At 42.1% G+C, this 19606-nt stretch overlaps 1 protein-coding gene across 5 annotated transcripts in view; it reads right to left on the bottom strand.

The window, feature by feature from the left end:
• The window catches only part of XYLT1 (xylosyltransferase 1), a 179360-nt gene that overhangs the window by 159374 nt on the left and 380 nt on the right, over nucleotides 1-19606 (bottom strand). Inside the window, exon 1 of one of the 5 annotated variants that reach the window (XM_038151857.1) lies at nucleotides 1-19606. This exon is cut by the window's left edge and continues 9937 nt beyond it. The exons of the other annotated variants lie outside the window; for them this stretch is intronic. The gene's annotated coding sequence lies outside the window, so the exon portion shown is untranslated. 5 annotated transcript variants of the gene reach the window in all.

Raw genomic sequence — 19606 nt, 5'->3', positions numbered from 1 at the left:
CTGAACTGCAACTTCTAACATTAATTTGGAATTCTTGCTAGAACTCAGAAAGGTTTATTAAATTATCAATGCTTTAGTAATCAAAAAATAATTCAGGCTATGAATTAATTTGAAATTATAAAACTAGAGACTCTTCACATAGTATTAATTTATCCATCTCTGAATGCTTTATCATGAATAGTGATTGGTTGATTATATATTCTTACCCTAAGATACATTTTAAATGTGGTTTAAAATTCTAAAGACAACATTACCAACCGAAATGTGACAGCAAGAACTAATTTAAATAGAGAACAAATAATGAATACAGTGATAGTTTCTGAAAAACTGCCAGATGACAAAGAAAAACTAACAAGGTCAGCACCTCACTTGCTATGTCATCTTGTATTTCTCCAAGTGTAATACAGGACTTAATTTGGAGCATAAAATAATACGCTTTTCTAACGGCAAACATGTTTTACTTTGAGAGAAGGCTCGGAGGTCATTGCACATTACATTCTGCTGTCATATCTGTCCTTTCAATTTTTTCAAGCTAGAAAGATGCCAACAGGCAACAGGAAATAGAGGTGCATAAGAGTGATTTGGTGCATCAGCTCCTGCAAGGTTTTAACAGGCATCACTCCTCCATCCAAGGTGGTACTTGTGATAAGTTGTTACCTCAGCTGGGGTTACATGGTTCTGTTACATATCACTCAACCATGAGATGCTCCAATCACTCCTGACCAAGAGGACACACAATCCTTTCTTCATGATGACATGCCCTGTCTGCTACTGAGAAGCAACTCATACACCCAGGGAAAACACCTCTTCAGATCTCTTAAAAGTAGAGGAATAAAAGCAAGCCAAGAAAGGAGGATCAACTATTTATTTGACAAAGAGATTTTTAATACAGATTTTAAAACAAAGCTATCATCTCCGTGACACAAAGAAGCATTACCAATCTTATTCCAGGCTTTAGAACCTCAGAGGAAACTCTCAACAAATGCATTGCAACAATAAAAATGGGTAATTTATTTTGAATATTTATTTCTAATCTTTCAGGCAATGCCCAATCATGGCAGGATGCTGCTCATCTCTTTCTCACAACTTTCTCTAGCAGTGTCCTGTCAACAGCTCTGGAATGGAATGGCTCATAACTACTCTGCAGACTCATAATTCCTCACCTCTTTATCATCTATTTTGCTGATAACTTCAGCAGACCAGCGAGGGCTCATTTTGCTTTGCAGAAACTGAACTGTTTATGCTCCAAACTCCTGATGATACAAACATAAACAATGGGGGGAAACCCACAGAAATTGGCAAAAGATGGGCAGGATCCCACTACAGCCTCTATAACCAAGGAGACTACAAATAAATACAAGATATCACACCTTTATGCTGTTAGAAAGGTCACCAGATTATCAACATTTGTTTTAGATAGAGACAGACTACTTCCCTTTCCAAATCTTTACTTTATTGTGCTTTCTCTTCCAGCAATAAAAGAAAAAATTGTGCCAGTTATTTTGTCATGCAGTGAGCATGAAACAAAACTTAGTTAGCAGTTTTTGCTATAAATACCAAAGAGAAAAGTTTCAAAAAGGAAAAAAAAACCCACAAAAGTAGGAGGCAGACACCACTTCCCAACTAACAGAGTAAAAAATTTAAAGTTCCTTTAAAAAAAACCTGAAGGCTTTACACAGCTTTAACCTGAAATCAAATGTGACAAGAGCTTTTGGATATGCTGCAAAACACTAATAGCAACAATTTTGTTAGGAATAAAAAGCTGGTTTGTCACAGCAGCACAACTCTGTGCACAGCCTGTATCTCCAAACACCTGAGCTGTGTATGAATACAGATTTCATCTAGTTGTTTGTTGAAGTTCTCTTTCCTCAAGATTCCCTCTCCACATATCCTTGTCTTCCTCTAAGCAACAAAACAACGTTCACTGGGAATCTAAAGCTGCTTCATGCAGCATCAAAGTCCTACATCAATCTTTTTATACAGTAGCTGGGAAGGGCTGACACCCTACTGCCTTTCAGGAAGAGCATTCACCCTTTGATCTCCAGCTTCACATAGCAAGAAATCTCCTCCACCATAGAGATATGCATATATATGCACACAAATATGTGTATGTACATATATACATATATGTACATTGATATGTTTAACTAAGGGTGGCTGATTTGTCAACAAATGGGGCATAAGGGAGCATTTATTCTAAGTGCATTTGTTTATATCATATTTGAGACAAGTGTGTTTCATAAGCTGGGAGAAAAATCCATAAATGCTTTGCATTGGCAAATGCAGCCTAAACATCAGCTCAGGATGTTGGTCCCCGTGCCACAGTATAAATGTCAGAGCACACTGCACTGCCTCAGCTTAGGGCAGAGCTTGCTTTGCCTCTTTGGTGATGTGAACCAAAGGTGAACTTGATTTCAAGTAAGAAATGTTAAAGGAAACATTGACCTGAGCTTAGAGAACGAAATGTCAACTTGGTGAAAAGCTCCAGGTGACTTTGACTGCAGTCAGTCACTACCAATCACTACTGAATATTTCAGGTCTTACAGCTCTGCCAGGACTTTGTAACTCAAAGGACAACAAGCCTTAAGGTAAGTCTTAACTCCTTCAAAGTAATAGGTCAGACTTGATGATGTCAAAGGTCTTTTCCAACCTAGTTGATTCTGTGATTCTGTGATTGGGAATTTTTCCACCAACTTCAGAGGAGTTGAGAATTCACTACATATTCAATGCTACATATTAAAGGATAATGGATGTTGCCATTTTATTTTAACTCATAAGAGACCTTGAAAAGATAGAAACTAGAAATATCAAGCACCATGTCCTTGAGCCCAGCTAACAGAAACACTAGCACCACGTAAAGCTCCAGCACAGTGATGTGGATGAATCACACACCAATCTATCAAGAACAGTACTGCACCTTCACCCTGAGCTCCACTACCCATCTGCCCTTTGATATCCCAACACACCACAAGCACAGACATGTCCTACTAAGGCCAGAACATTACCCTGTGACACCTGCACTAACTTCCAGTTCCCCTAGAGACTCTAGTCTTCATTTAAGAGACTTCAGCATTAGAAAATTCACAGGTTTCCTAAGAAATTCCTTCCACATTTAATTGCTTTTACTGTTGATACAGTTTATAGTATTTCAAACACTGTTTGCAGCCTTCCCATTACTCCACACCATATTATGCCATCATTGAAGGGCACAAACTGCAGTGCTCTTTGAGAAGATGTTGAAAACCCCTCATTCATATTATTCAATATCTGAAAGGACTGTGAGTTCGTATCAAACATGAAGCATTTGCCAGGGTCCCTTGCTGCACAAATAAAAGCTACATGTCAGAAATATGTTTCCAGAGGCATTATGCTAAGCACCAGCTACAAAGACACTCTACAGAGTATGCAAGTGCACAGTGTGAATTTCTACAAGTACTTTCTTTTGCTATTGATCAAAGTTGGTCTATCTCAGCAAAAAGGTGACAAAACTGTTACTCAAATGCTCAGAAACAATAAATTATCTTTGTTCAGAAAAGGGATGGAAGAACAGAAGTAGAGATACACATCAGTGAGAATAAAATTGAAATGGAGAACAGGAAAATCTGATCTTTAGAAGGAAGAAAGGTGTGAGCAAAGAGGAGCACAGACGTGGACATGAAAGCAAATTTCCATGGCATGCTAAGGGAGAATCCAAACAGAGAGTTCATCTCTGCCCCAGTGACAAGCTGTCCTGCAGGGGGGACAGCCACGTTGTGCGGGCTTAGGGGTGGCTGAAGGCGCAGCCTCCTGCAATCAGCCCCGGGCAGGGACAGAACAGGAGCTGAGCCTCCAGGGGCCACTGCCAGCCTGGGGCTAACAGCAACTGCACCTCAGCCTGCTGGGGCAACGAACCAGCCAGCTTCCAACAAAAAGGGATTGGAGGATAAGCACAGCAACCAGGACGTCAGGAGTTAGTAGCATAGTAAAAGAAATCAGCTGCTTTAAAATAATTTAATCCTCCACAAGTTGCTTCAAACTTCTCATAAGCTAAGTGCCTAAAGTTACCTTCCAGTAGCAACTGATACCTCTAAAAATCCATGAAATGCATAGTCTGAAATCATTATTAAAACACAAGTCCTCTCAAACATATGCCAAGTGTTTCTTTTTCATTTTTTTAACACAACAGCAGGTCCTGCAGCAACAGACAGAGCCAAAGTGGTGATTCCTCCAGCTTGCCCTAAAGCCTTAACCTGCTCCTGCTCCCCTCTACAACCAGGACCTTGTCTGTAGGCAAACTGTGAGAGCTGTCTAAGAGCAGGGCATCCTGCAGGCACCCTCTGCTCCCAGGGCACATGCACTGCTGTGGCACAGCTTCACTGAAGACCTGAACATTGTTTCTGGCTTCTTCACAGCTACATTGTCAAACTCTGTTCTATAAGCCTAAAGATCTTACTCTCAAAAAAAATTGTCTAAACAAGGAAAATAATTTAAAAAAAAAAAGCAAGCAGGGAGGCAACTTGACCAGAGTAATAGCAAAGAGTTGCTTTGTCACAACATGCAACCAACTCATAGTTATTCCTTTTTCATCATGTGCAGAAAGTTTCTTATAAAATTGTTAAAACCAGCATAGTCGGAGTTTACCCAGAATTAGAACAGCTGTGAAGGATTTCTGTACAATACTAATTTTGATTCTTTTGATTCTGGTTTTGCTCAACTATGAGCCACATAACTGCCCCCCAGAATGGCAGGCAAATGTCTGTTCATGTGGTCATTCCTCCAAGGATGGGACTTCACCTCAGCATTTGCAGCATCCTCACAGCACTTCCATGTGGCAAGAAATGAGCTCTTGGCTAATTTAAACACACCTGGGTAATTCATTAAGTGGTTAATAAATTGTTAACACAAAAGGTATTACTCAGCAAGCCTGTTCAACATTGCAGGAAGTTTCCTTGGGTAGGACTGAATTGTTTGGTCCGCAGATTTCTGCACACAGAAGTTTGCAGCTGAGCAATGCCTCGAGTAGCATCTTCTGTATGAACTGTATCACCAGCAAGGAAACATCTGTGTTCATCTTGTTTATTCAGCAAGCTTTGGAGCATTAGGGATAATAGAAAAGCTTCTTCTCAAGGACTTATGCTCACAGTCAGCAGCTGGAAGGCCAAAGGCTTGGGGGTTTGCTGGTTTTTTTCCCCCTTCATACACACACTAAAGGAGATTGGTAATCTTAAAAGAAATATTAGGCTTGCAACTAGGTATGTTCAGAAGATACTTTTATTTATGCTGGTAGGTGCAAACCAAATGACTTCATAAATATCTGCATCGAATCCTGAAAAATAAAATGCATAGAATTGAAGCAGCAAAATCTGCTTCCTCTGGTGGCAAGTGAGCACTGAGCTGTGGGAAATGTTACCTTTCACTGGCTTCCTCCAGGCTGAGACAGGTTTGGGGCCACAGATGTGTGCAGCTCACAGAAAAATGATCCTGATTACTGATGTAGCAGAAAAGATAAAATGAGTTCCCTCCACCAACTGCTCCAAAACAGAACCAGCTGCTGCAAAGTGAACCAGGCAAAACCCCAGCCTGCAGCACTGGTAACAAAATCTAACCATCACTGTCCAGACCTGGACCACCCATCCCACCCAAAATCAGGGTGTTTCAGACAGCTGAAGTAGAAGGGTCTCTTCTCTTGGGGCAGGAAAGGTGCCTGCACAACCCACCTGAGCACCTCAAGGGCTGGCAACTGTTTTTTAACTGATGGGTTCAGGTTTGGCTCAAACAAGTTCAAGACTCTGAAACTGAAACAGAGAAAAGAGCTCGCCTACTGCTGGAATCCTGCACAAGATGATGCCAGGCACATGACTTACACTCAGAAGCTGTAGGCAACAGCCACTTCTTGCACTGGTATTGGAATAAGAATCTGTCACAGCAAAGTACATTTATGCCATCTCCTTAGCCACAGCAATCCCCAACAGATATTGCAGCAAAAAAACCATCTCATGCTTTTCTTCAAATGCACCTTTTTTTCTGCATTCCTCAGTGAGTCACTTACCAAGTCATGAATGCCCTTTAAACCTTGCAGCTCCTTTGGGTGACTGCTCTATCCAGGACAGTCCCCCTGTCACTAAAACAACCCCAAACAACAAACAGACACGGATGTGTGGCAAACATCACTCCTCAGAGCAGCTTCAGTCCATGTGTTTGCTGTCTGCCAGGCACTGGTACACACCAACCTGGTCCCTGTGCAGTGACTCAGTGCTTCTGTTTGACTGGGAAGCAGAGACAGCCAGCCTGTGTTTTCCTCCTCCAGGAGAGGCCACACAAGCAGCATTTGTAAAGCCGGGAGGTGAATCTACATCCACTTGCTGCCACACAGACAGAGCACCTTTCTTCTGGACCCTGAGGCTTTGTTTTATTTTTCATCAAAGTTCAGTTCCTACAATCCTGGCATCATTTAGGTTGGAAATGACAGTAAGATCACTGAGGCCAACTGTTAAAATCACCATAAACCAGCCCTTGGCACTGGCACACTGTACAAGCTGATCTGAATACAAGATAACAACATTAATGTTTGCATAAACACAAACTTCACCGTAAATGTTTGCAGTTTAATCTCACACTGGCAGATGCCTGGGCTGATCATCACTTATGGGTAATTTGTATAATTCCTTAGGTGGGGATCAATACATTTAAATTAAATTCTAACACAGGTAATCCACTTGAATACAAAGCAGGCATTTTAAACCCATTCAGAAACCCCATCCATTCCCTTCAAATCTGGCCTAAGGAAGTTCACCAGTCACACACTGAAGCTCATGCCCTGTAAAAAGCTGACTGAGAGAATCAGAGCTAAAGCATAATGCAACAGAGATGGATTCAGCACACCTGCCATCAACATAGTATTGCCACAATGCAAAACTCAGCACAGTCTTCCTGCATGAGCATCTGTACTAATTCAGCATGGAATTAAATTATTAACTTTCCACAACTTTCACTGAGACCAAACATGGCCAGCAGAATATGAAGAGCCCTTAAAAAAATCCTGAATTTTAGGTTTCAGCACACATAAAACCACTGAAAATGGAGAGTGATCATTAAATAATTCCACCACTGCCAAGAGAAATACGCAGGAACTCAAGCTGTAACTGCCCAGCACCACCAATCTCTCCTATCACAGGTAATTCCATTCAGAACACAGAACAGAAAAGAACATTATACATTAGTTTTACAGAAGCTATATTTATAAAACCCACTTAAAGAAGTATTACTATCATTTTTTTTCCTAGCATCCTGGAACACTTTAGGACAACATAACAATCTTTATGTTTAAGACCCTTTTCACTTTAACAATTTCAATGAAAATACAAAGGCTGCATAAAAAACCCACCCTAACACAATCATATTCACAAGATTATTCTTGACTGATTTTTTATCCACATCTGCACTCTATGTGCTAATGAAGACACTGTGGCTCTGAAGAACCACAGGTTATTCTCAGTGTGCTGTTTTACTCGAGCTCTTACACATCTGCATCTTCATCCTATAGCAAACAACCGAGAACACTGAAAAAGGTGGAATTTAGCTGACAAAGGTGTCTCAAAATCAATTCTGTACAAAAATCTCTCACACATCATTCTTACACAGGACAATGATCAAAGGTAGAACCAACCCTAAACATGAAGATGTTCTAAAAGAATCTGCTACTGAAAGAGCACAAACTTGATGAAGTGATGACTTGCTACATCCTAGAGTCATTTAAACTGCATGCTGCACAGCAAGATCTTTCTAAGCAACATTCAGTCTGGAAAATTCTAGCCTGAGTAACTCTTGCTTACATTTGACCACAAATATTTGACCACTATGGAATACAGGTATGCATGCACGCCTCTGTTTGCATGAGAGCTGCAAAATCGAGTCTTGAACACCTTTTACTCTAGTAAACAGGAAGGGGAGAAACACAGAAACCACCAAACCACCAACTCTCTACTAAAGAGATGATTGTAACACCTGTGGTATCTCTGTGTTGCTACGAAACTACCATCCTAACCGTAGCAACAGATTTAAACCTTTAAGGATACATTTTGCTCTCTGTAGGCAACATAAAACAGGAAAATGCTGCAGAAGGGTTTATTTTAAGCCAACAGGAAACAGTATTTCAAACTGGACAACACAAGTTAGGAAGACAGCAATTTACCAATGACAGCAAGCAAGAAAAAAAAAAAAAACCCAAACCAGTTTATTCAACAGTGAAACAGTATTTCATAATGGAGTTACTATTTACCAAGTGTGGAATAGAAACCTGAAGCACTTTCCTCACCAGTTACCTTAATCCACTTCTTACCAGCACAGCCCCAGCTGAGCTGCTGAAGTCACTGCCTTAACTCCCAGTGACTCCCAGCTGGAGCCTGGAGCAGCCTCTGCAGCCACTGACAACAGCCCCAGAAACAGGAGGGAATTGTCCAAGGACGAGGAGGAAGTGAGTACAGGAGGCTGTGTTAAAACCAAGAATAGCATACAAACATTTACAAGCAAACAAAACGCACAGCACCTCGTTCATTGCCTACCCAAGGCTTGAAAGCAGTGAAGCTTAGGTGGCAGAATTTAGAGCAAAGCTGGGCTAGTTCTGGTAACTAAACTGCAAACACACCCCTGAGGCTGAATCCAGGGGAGTATGAAATTCAAGGGCTTCCTTTCACTTATCCCTTCCAGGTGACACCAGTCCACAAACAGGGAGCATCTGGAGCACAGGGCATGACTGCTGAATATGCTCTGCAAAGTTACACTGACACTTCAAAAGCAGCAAAATGCTCCAGCAGTTGCTGAGCTGTCCACATTGTCCAAAAAATTGAGATTTTGATCAACCATTTGGCCTGCAAGATCCTTTTTTTTCCCCTTCCAGTTATTCATTCATTGTCCTCAATATGGGAATTACTGTAAATTTACATCAGTGCAACTAGAAAGTGAAAATCCCCTGAAGAACTCCAACTACAGAAAAAGCTATTGATAACATTCTGGGAGACCATTATTCAGACTAGTGATGGTACTAAAATGGACAAACCCCAAACCACTTTGAATAACTGCATCAAATTTGTCTGAAATCTTTTAACTTATATATTTGGTTGCATAATGGCAAACAAACCCTACAACAACTTTCACATAAAATACCTTTAGGTCAAATTTTGCTGTATGAAATACATGCTTAAACCCGTGGATCCCACAGCACCTGTAGAATTACTGTCCTAGGCTACACAAACCTACCCAAAATTCCAAATTAACCTGGTTCTTTCTCTGCATCAGCTACCTTTTAAAATGGCTATTTGTTATGAGATTCGCTTCTGGAAAATTCCTGTCCTCTCAAAGCACAATAAATGCATTTATAGTTATCCAACTTTTAAACTAGCTGTGTTCTCAGAGGTCCCATGGAGTCTTGCAGCTGACCCAACTTTTTGTTCTTCCCCACACAGGAGCTTGTCCTGCAGTACGAGCTCATCCTCCTGCCCATTTCATGTCACATTTCACTGAAGCCCTAACCAAGGGGAGCAAGCAGCCTTAAACTCACACTCTAGATGCCCACTGCAGCTTCACACAGGAGGACAGGAAAAGGCCAGTGCAGTCTGCTTTTCTTAGACATCCAGGGATGAAAAAAAACAACTTCAAAAGAAAGCAAAGAAAAAAAAACACTATTTTTTAACTGGGGGTTGAGGGTGAGGAGCAGAAATCTCTGTTTACACTGTCATGAAGCAAGCAGGTTTGTGACCATCTTCTCCTAATAAACAGTCATTAATCACTTGCAGTCACTCAGCACAGGAGGTCGTGTGGTGGCAGCCTGGCCAGTGTACATGTTTCATACTGAATTAGATTAGAAAGGCTCAGGACAGTGTCATCACAGCTTCAGTGCTACCTGCAACACCTACCCAGCTTTCCTTTGGTTTCAGTATCACTGAGGCCTGACCCGGGCTTTGGGGATGGGATGATGTGGTCTTGCTGTGAAGGTGAGACACAGCAAACATCACAGAGCTGACTACAGAAAGCCAGATGGCCAGGAGCTTATTGCACCTTTTTATCACTGTACTGCTGTAAAACACTGTCACCCATTTGATCATATCTGTTATTAGGAACATGAACACAGGGGTGATGAGCTGCCTGCAGGACAGACTGCACAGGAATCTCCAGCTCTCTCCTGGGGGGACCCACCCAGCACACGGGCACTGCCATGCACTGCACAGGACCAGCACAAATACACACAAACATCCTCATTAGCGTGCACAGAGCTGAGGAGCAGCACTCAGATGGCTTCACAAGAATATTCATAACCCTCCTCCCCCTGTCCTCTACTCAGTTAGCAGCTCAGTCAGAGCCAGCTACAGCTATAATTATTGTCATAATTATTATTTTAATAAGTATCAATGACTTATCAAAATATTGCGCTGAAGACTTTCACGTCTTTTGTTGTAAGACTGCCAAAAAGGCAGCTCATTGCTGAGGTGCTGCTCCATGTACTCTGCTAGCAGGCAGCACCTCCAAGTTTCTATTTCTGCCACTGAGTGACTAAACTCAATTCCAGTGAATGCCAAAATGTAAGCAGTTTGAGACACAGTAGCTGTGCAAAGTATTATTATTCTCGTAGTGCATACACACTAACAGCTTTGTTTACTACACTCACTCCTCTTCTGTTTGTTTCCTTGGTTTTACACACTGTGGACCAAGTTGCTGAACTTACATGCCATACAGTAGCCACCTAAATTCTTATTTACATATTTGAACAGCTGTCAGGCACCCACAGCAAGTTTTAAGAGCATAAGCAAGCCTGTAAACATCTAAGTCAATACAGTTAGGTGCCAAGATGTATCCCCAGCTAGCCAAATGTGGATCTCTGCTGACAAGTTGCTAGTTTTCATGACATTATTCTTTTCTACAAGGCAGGATTAGCTTGATAATAGATTATTTCTTATTTACATGCCTGTTCAAGATGATTCCAATCCAGATCTCTGGTAACACTCCACTTCCACAGAGAACTCCAGTTTACATTTTCATAATTAGAGATGGCCATTTATTTATTTGGAGCTCCAGGCACACAGAGAAAAAAGTTCCTTAAATAACTAATGGCAACCGTGGGACTCCTCATTGTGGGTGTCAGTTGTCACCCCACTGAGTTCACAGGCAGAACTGTAGGACTCTACTTGCCTCTGTGACATGCAGTGGTGCAATTCTAAAGAACAAAAAAGTTCCCCTGGAAATGTCATTTTTCAGGTTCACTGTGTCTCTCCCAAGTAAGGGTGAACAGGCTGGATGTAGTTTCAGGGAGCTTGCTTCACTTTAGTCAATACAGTCACAACCCCACACGCTTTTTCTTTGAAAGAAGACACTTTAACTGAACCGTGTGTGCTCCCGAAGCAGAAAGAATGCAATTATAAAGAACAAAGATAACTAGAAACAGGTTGAGTTTTAAGAACAAAATGAGATATGTCTCAGAAATTCAGACAGCATGAAATCCAAAACTGACCACCACAAAAAGTCAGCGAATAGCATCAGCTTGAAGAAAAATACTCAGATTTCACCATCCTAACTGAACCAAAAAGTACATCTGAAGGGCAAGCAAAGGCTGCAGCATGAGGCAGAAATGAGTGTCCATGACTCATTCAACCAAATCCAAGTTAAACTGAAGTTTGCAGTGTCATTCAGCTTTGTAGAATTGTTTTAAATAAGCATCCCACTTACTCTCTAATAATAGAACAGCAACAGAACAGTAGCTTGAAAACAAAATATATGTGGGAAGCATTCACGATCTGACCTCAGAGTCAACTACACACTAGTGTGAAATCTTTTTTAGCTAACTTTTTTAATTAACTGGTATTCATTTATTGGTTTAATTTCATCATAAAAAAGCAGCATATTATAAATGTGTTATAAATAGTTTGTCCCTTGGAGGAATTCTCTAATCATCTCTAAAAATAAGAAGTCATATGATTTCAGTGTCCTGTGCTGACCCTTTCAGTACTCAGCAAGGTTACACTGTATATATGTTTAGGTAATGCTACACGTTGCTCAATTTTTATATCCACACAGTTATAAAAGCCTGGTCTCTCCACTTCCAGAGCATCCTCACTCAGTAAAGCGCTCAGTCCTGTATTTGTTGTAAAGCTTGGGAATTACTCCATAGGAAGTACAGGTCCACAAGGCATGAAAACCATTTTGTGCTTCCAAGTGAAGCCTGGAAATATCCTTTACTTGCCCAAAACTAGCTGGGCAGCCAATTTATAATACTAGCCTCTTGCTGTGTTCTTTCTTGATCCATCCATGCTAATCAATCCTTGAACTTATCCCAGCCCCAGGCTGTATAGTGCCAATCACAGGGAAGTTCTGAGTAGGAATCCCTGAAGCAGGGTTTGTGGAAGTCCTGTGCTACACAGGTCCCTGATGGTAATGCTGAAAAGTTCCATTTGTGATTCTGCTTAACTGCTAGCAGCTCTAACTTGCTATTCAGCCTGTAAACTCTTCAAGACAGGGACCTTTCCTCACATGTGTCTGTGAAGCTTCTAGTGCCCAGATGGTGCCATACAAATGAATAATAATTATATTTTCATGTAGACCATTATTGTGCATAATGTAAATTACTTTCAGTGATCCAAGAGGAAATAATTTTCTCATTTTGAAATGAAAAGAGAGAGTAAAAATAATGATTACTTGTTTGATGCTCTCATTATAACAATAATTACATTTGTGGGTCCAGCATCCCCAGCTGGTCTGTACTGACTTTAATGGAGTTATACCAATGCATGGCAGCTGACAAGCTCCTGGCCCTTGCTGAGATCTCAACTGCATCACAAGAACAGATCACTTCAAACCCACACTGCTTCCATGAAGGATGGGACATTAATTAAGCAATCAAGCACACTTTGCAGACTGGGGAAGACAAACACCAGACCTGGCATCCAGAGAAATGGATTCCTACACGCATGGCAGGTACCTGAGCACCACTGCCATGGCCCCTGCCTTGCTGGCAAAGAGGCACAGGCTTCTGCACAGATGCACACCTCAAATGAGCTGAACTGCCTTCTGGAGACACTCAACTCTGCTCATGACAAGGCCTCGGACCCCACGTGTCTGTGAGATTCAACCCAAGCTTAAAAAGGAAACACCCAAACACCCACAAAAGGAAACAGCCCTAATCAGCAGCACCAAGTGTGAAAGGGAAGAATAAAGTTGTGACCTGCCAGGGCTTGGCTCTTCTGGAGGAAAGAGATAAAAACCACAATTATCAGACCAAAGAGGACTAGTCTGGAGTAGCGATAATTGAAAAACCCAAAACTACCTGTCACCTTGGCTATGTGGCCCTAAACACTTTGCTAAAGATGTCAGGAGGTTACTGATGAGAGCAGGCAACCAAGACTTCAACTTTCCCTTGTCCCACAGAGCTGTCTCCCATTCAACATGTCGTCTGTGGAACAGCATCAAAGGTCTATCATTACTTTAAAAAAATGAAGGACTGAGGTTCCAAGTCTAAAAATCAGACTCAAACACTTGGAACTGCCAGTCCTCAAACTCCAGTCATACACACCAGAACCCACGTGCCCTCTGAGCAGGGATGCCCCTGCCCAAATCAGACATCCCATCAGCCTAAGCCAAAAGAAAAAAATACAGGACATTGTATTCCAATTAAAGAGTCACTGCAAAAGCTTCAGTGAAGTGCCAGATCTAATTTCAACACTATAAAGAAAAATCAGGAAGTATTTGATTAAAATTAATCCTTGAGGTTATATAATTTGACAATTGCTACAAATTAAGATCACTTCATGCTTCCATTGTACTACTGGCCCTTCAGCAAACACTAATTAGATGCCATATCACAGATCATGGACTTCCAATGCTGAAAGGAAGAAATATTTTGAAAAATGTTTCGGAATAGAACCAAAGTATGTGGCAGGTAATGAGGGCCTTTTACACCAAAATGTACTCATTTTGCAATAGCTGACAGGAAGTAAATGGGATTTGTACATCCCCTGTACAACAGCTGGTCTTCTCTTGCTAAAAAATTAAAACACTTCTGTTTCAAAGGGAACATCTGCAAAATCCCATCACACATTGAGGAATAAAAAACACAACAGAAAATACACCAGTGGCCTGGAAAAGGCTTCTGATCCATCTCATATAACACATTCCTGCAGAGAAGATGCTTAACAAGGTAACTGCTGCATGAGACCAACAGTCTAATCTGGCTCTAATACTCCCCTTAAATGATGCATACATTACTTCTCTTGCTGCAAAGATTTGTTTGTTTTATTAATGTGTGCCTTGTTAAGTGCTAAGACTTTGCAAAAATGATTATGCACCTTCCAGCTGCAGATGAATTGTCTCCCCCCTTTGCCATTACCAAATGATGAGTTGTCTCCATTCTCCTTCTCAATTGTTATTAAAGCCATATTACAGCATGATTAAGCTCCTGATAATAAGTAAAACTGTATTTAACAGCCAAGTCAGAACTATGGACCCATTCTCCAAGAAATACATCATTTTTGGTCACATAATAGCTTGATGCTATTAATTTTATTCACAATGCAGAGTACCTTAACTCAGCAGTTCCACTGAGCCTGGTGTACTAAAGTGAGACTCAGTTTCCAGAGACTGATTCATTCTGGACTGAAGTTTAACACACAAATGATTAGCTCACATTAAGCTTCTTTGCACTTCTCAGGTCTGTAAATTTTTTCTGAAAACCAGTTTTCCCTCACTTCCTGTGTTCAGATTAAATTACTGAGGCCACAGGTTCACATCAACAAGATACTTAGAGTGGAATATATTTAAATAGGTACCATTTGATTGTGCCTATATATATATGGAACCTATATATTCACTGATTGAAACAAAAAGGATAAACCAGTGGTGGGATAGTTCCTTTTTTTCTTGAAAACTCACTTGTTTAATGGAGCTTAACAGCTCATTTGACACTTAAATGCAGCTCTGTAGAGTGAACTCCCAGGGACTACAGTGACTCTTCCCGCAGTAGCCCAGTTCCTCATCCACAGAAGAGGCTCCCTCCTTCAAAGCACACCTTCTGCCACCCCTGTGCAAAGCTGAGCTTTACCACTGTGCTGCACTGAAAGCTGTGCTCCATCCAGAAACTCACTTGTCCTGAACCTCCCACACAGATGCTCAGCACAGGGTAGGTCCAGGCTGTGTGCTTGTTTTTAGCAAAACAGTGCTGGGAATCCACCTGCACAATCTAAACATTCCAGGGGCAGATACACTTCAAAAGAAAGCTCTCATTTCCAAAACAGAAAGAATCTCAAGCTCTTATATGACACACAAGGTGAATTCTGCACTGGTCTTACTTTGGGGAAGCATTTGGAAAAGGCTGGGGGAAATAATTGATGGATGAACCTTAGAGAAAGTGGAGTAAAGCCTCCTGGGTTTTCTTTCCTGTATGATTCCCAAGGTGTTTCCCAGCATTAGAGTTGCTGCTGCTTTGCTTCTAGTTATAACTAATCCCAGTTTTTATAACCCTTAGCATGGAGCAGAGCAGCTCCTGGATGCCTTTCCTAGCTTCAGTAGCCAACAGGGATTACAGAGTTTAGGCACACATTGTAATTACTTTTTGCTTCTTACACCTTTTAACCTGGTGGAGCTCAGCATGAATCACCAGGAGGTGACAAGGGAGGAAAAAGCAAGAAAAAACAGGTTTGAGCACATTCAGCTGATCAGCCCATGGAGGACCCAGCCTCACTCTCCACACTGCCAGGAGAAGAAAAAATACCACATTTCCCACTAGAGATATGAAAGTAAGGAGATGCACTGGTGATCCGCAGGACTGTCCTCTCTGGCTTAACTTTTTCTTGGAATTAAAACTGCTCACTGACCCCAAACACACTCTCTTTTCATTCTACAGATCTCAACACTTTGAGCTATCGATATGTTTGGTTCCTTTGACAGCTTCATGCTGAAAGAAACATACCTTTTCTTTAAAAGAACACACAAAATTTCAGACTGAAGAAATGCTTTGATCCCACACCAGCAGGCAAGAGCTGTATTTCACTGAACTGACAGTAACAGTGCCCTGGCATTTCTGCTTTATGGCAAAACAGGCAGCAGTGAAAACCCAAGGCTAGCAGGAGGCACAAAGGAGCAGCACGTACCCACAGACAGTGCCTTCAACACCCATTCCAAGGCAGGGGCCACAGCTGGGCAGCACAAGTGCATCCCTGTGATGCACAACAGCCTGTCAGCGCAACATCACAGCAGCAGATGCTCTGCTGTCACATCCCTCTCATCCTCAGCAGCCCCAAAGCAGAGATTTGCATCCCATTTTCTTCCCTTTGGGCTCCCAACATCCACGAGCCCCTTCCACCATCGCTAGCAGGCTGCACTAAGGAAACCCAAGACTGAGCTGCATGCTTACAGTATTTTCACAAAAAGCTGTTGCACACTTTTCAAAGATAAAGCCCCTTCCATAAAAATCAACCCATTCTCAGAAGGGAGCTTAATTCTTCTGTGCTTTTGCCACTTGAGTTGTGCCTCATGAATAAAGCTTGTGCAAGGGGTGCAGCTGCCAGAACGGTTGCAAGTGCACGCTGAAATCAGTGCAGACAATACAGCTGATACTTTAGAAGTATCTATAAGCTGGTTTAATTAAATATGGAACAACTGCAGGAAACTGCTTATGACTAATGAAGGCTCCAGGTGTAGCTGGTCAGGGGATCTAGCACAGTAAGTGTTTTCAGTTGCAAAATTGCTCAATTCAAAATTGTTTCTTCCTGCCAAGTTGGCAAATCCCATTCAATTACATGCAGGTACAGTGGCAAACCTTTTAGTACAGTACAATGTTATTTTATCTACCAAATGATAGTGCTTATTGCATGTATCTGACAGCACTTAATAAAAATCTAAATATATGTTAAACACCTGGTTCAAAGGATTAGGTTTCTTTTCCCACAGACACAAATTACCAAATCCTCACACTACTTATGTCTAACTCAGTAAAGTAAAATAGGGACCCCCATTTCAGTCTTTTACACAGGACTGAGACAAATTAAAAACAAGATAAATAAAAGCACTGTAGCCTCATATGGCAACTTTCAGACATAGGTTTGAAAAGCACTGTCTTCTGCCAAGTATCCGAAATCTGGTTTGCATAACTATTTAGTATAAAGGCTCAAATAAGGGTAGTTAGCAGGGCAAGTTTAAAAAGTACAAAAACCATGATCAAGTACTACATCACAGATGAACATTTAGCAGCCTTTCAAAAATATACTCCTCAAAATGCATTAAAGCTCACCATTCCACTCACAGACCAAAGACACATTGAAATTAATACTATTTTTTGTTAAAATGCAAGACTGAGAAAGCTTTGAAAAATCCTTGGAGGGCCCCTCAGATGCGCTTAACCCAAGACATGTGGATATAATGGAACCACTGTATTCACACCAGCCAGCTTCTCCAACTGTTGCAAAACAATTTGACATACACAAACTATGGGAAACTTGGACTGAGAAGGATACTAACTTTGCTTGGATATTACATAAATTGCATTCTAACGAGCAAACAACACAATGGGAAAAAATCTTCCTTTACACAATTCCATTTCTCAGAGATTTTCCTGAGAAAATCAGTTGGAAATCAAGACTGGTAACATAGGCAAGACTGGTAACTTTTCCTACCAATTTAACACAGGTGCCAAGTTTTTAAGGCAGAAGGCTGCACAAAGACAATTTCCCCATAACTTTTCCACCAAGCACACACTGCAGTCAATAGATGGATATTTAAGAGTGAGGTTTTGTATTCGGACGAAGGCTGGTGGCTCCTTCCCAGTGTGCAGGCTAAGCAAAACCACAAGTGCCATAAAGTCATCTTGAAGAAGCCTTGCCAAATCACCTCTAGACAAAGTGTTCTTAAGTACCCTGCCACTTGCTTTGAGCATTGTTGCCCTTTATTTTTTTAATATCCAAGTCAGACATTGTGGCACAACCAAGTGTGAACCATACCAGTCATTTAGATAATGAGGAGAAAATAGGTGCACACAGCATGTGTTTTAAAGCATGTTTTCTATTCAGAACCCCAGTGCTCCATCTTTAGGTCTTTGATCAAAACTGTATGCAAAAGGCATATGATTCATAACTGCCAGCATCAAAACACTCACATCCAGTGTCTGCGTGCGGCCAGCACGGAAACAATGAGCTCTCGACCCGAGCCCGGCGCTCGTTCCAGCACATCCAGGGCAAACTGGACACCGTGCCAGGACATTTGTAGGACAACTGCTTAGAGTGCGTGCTCCAACACAGCCCCGAGCCCACAGAAGAGGATCATTTCCTAGAAAGTCTGGGGAGCTGGGAAGCGGGGCTGAAGCTCCAGGTGCAGCCTGCCCTCTCCCGGCCCCCTGCCTGCCCAGGTAACAGCATCTGCCAACCTTGATAACCCACCGCGGAGAGACCAGAAAGGAAAAAGCTGGGGAAGACAGAGCTGACAGCATAAAAGACTTGATGGACAAGAAGGCAGAAGGCAAGGTGACGGAGGAAAACAGTGGAACCTAAGTAGCTACATTTATGAACACAGCAAATACCAAGATAAGATTATGTGTAGAGACAAAAACTGAATTCAGTAAACTAGAATTTTAATTTTCACATCTAGAAAGCAGAGCAGGATCTGCACTCAGTGGATGGGTACGTGCTACAAGTTGCCCCAAATGTTAGTGATGGAGTACTCGTAGGCCAGGAGTTCAGCTCTTTGCAGCCTTTCGAGGCCAAACCACTCACTGTAATTTACAAGGGTAAGTCACCTCTGAGCCCCAAGTTCTTGCTTTCTCTCTCAAGGATGTAAACAAAAATACAGAAACTAACAGCACTAAGCATGCACTTCGAGAGGCATCACGTACTTAATGTAAGCCTACTGCTGAAAGAATAAAATGAAAACCAAAGGAAGCTTCTCCTGAGCTGGAGAATACTAGTAGTGGTGCTACATATCTGAGGTTTGCAAGAACACTGTTAATTTGCTTTTTCACATGCCTAATAGAAAATTCAAAAATAGAAAATTCAAAAATAGAAAACTCAACTGGCAATAGAGCCAGATTTGCAACCCCTTCTGGTTTCAGGCCTGAGACATTTGAATGAAAACCCGAGAGTTTGCAGAAGAATGAGATAAAAGACAAGGTCCTCATCCTGCGTGGGCACAGTTTCAGTGTCCCTGAGTTGTCAGTGGTTAATAAAATGATTGCATTACATTTCACTCCCCGTCACCTCCCGGGCCTGTTAGAACTGTGCAATAAAGAATAGCGCCTGTGCGCTTTTCCCTGGTCCCACAGGGTGGAAAAAGCAAAGTAGCACTAAACCAAACCCCTAGGACGGTGTGGGGCAGGCGGCTCTCCCGCGAAGTTCGGGGATGCTGGGATGCCCGCGGCAGGCAGCGCGGGGAATGGCACGAGAGATCCCTCTCCCAGGGAAGGGAGAGGCTCCCACGGGCGCATTTTCTGCCTCTGCACCGCGGCCCCCGGGCGCTCCCGCGGACCGGGGCAGGACCGGCCCCGCAGCGCGGCACCTGCGGGAGGCGCCCACGCGGGGTGCGGGAACGCGAGCCCCGGGGCGACTTCCCCAAGTTGCCCGCGCCGCAGTCCCGGCAGAAGTGCCGCCAGACGGTGAGACACCGC

The sequence above is a fragment of the Motacilla alba genome, chromosome 14 (genome assembly GCF_015832195.1).
Source record: "Motacilla alba alba isolate MOTALB_02 chromosome 14, Motacilla_alba_V1.0_pri, whole genome shotgun sequence".
NCBI lineage: Eukaryota > Metazoa > Chordata > Aves > Passeriformes > Motacillidae > Motacilla > Motacilla alba.
The sequence above is the reverse complement of the archived record's forward strand: the minus strand, read 5'-3'. Positions and strand labels throughout refer to the sequence as shown.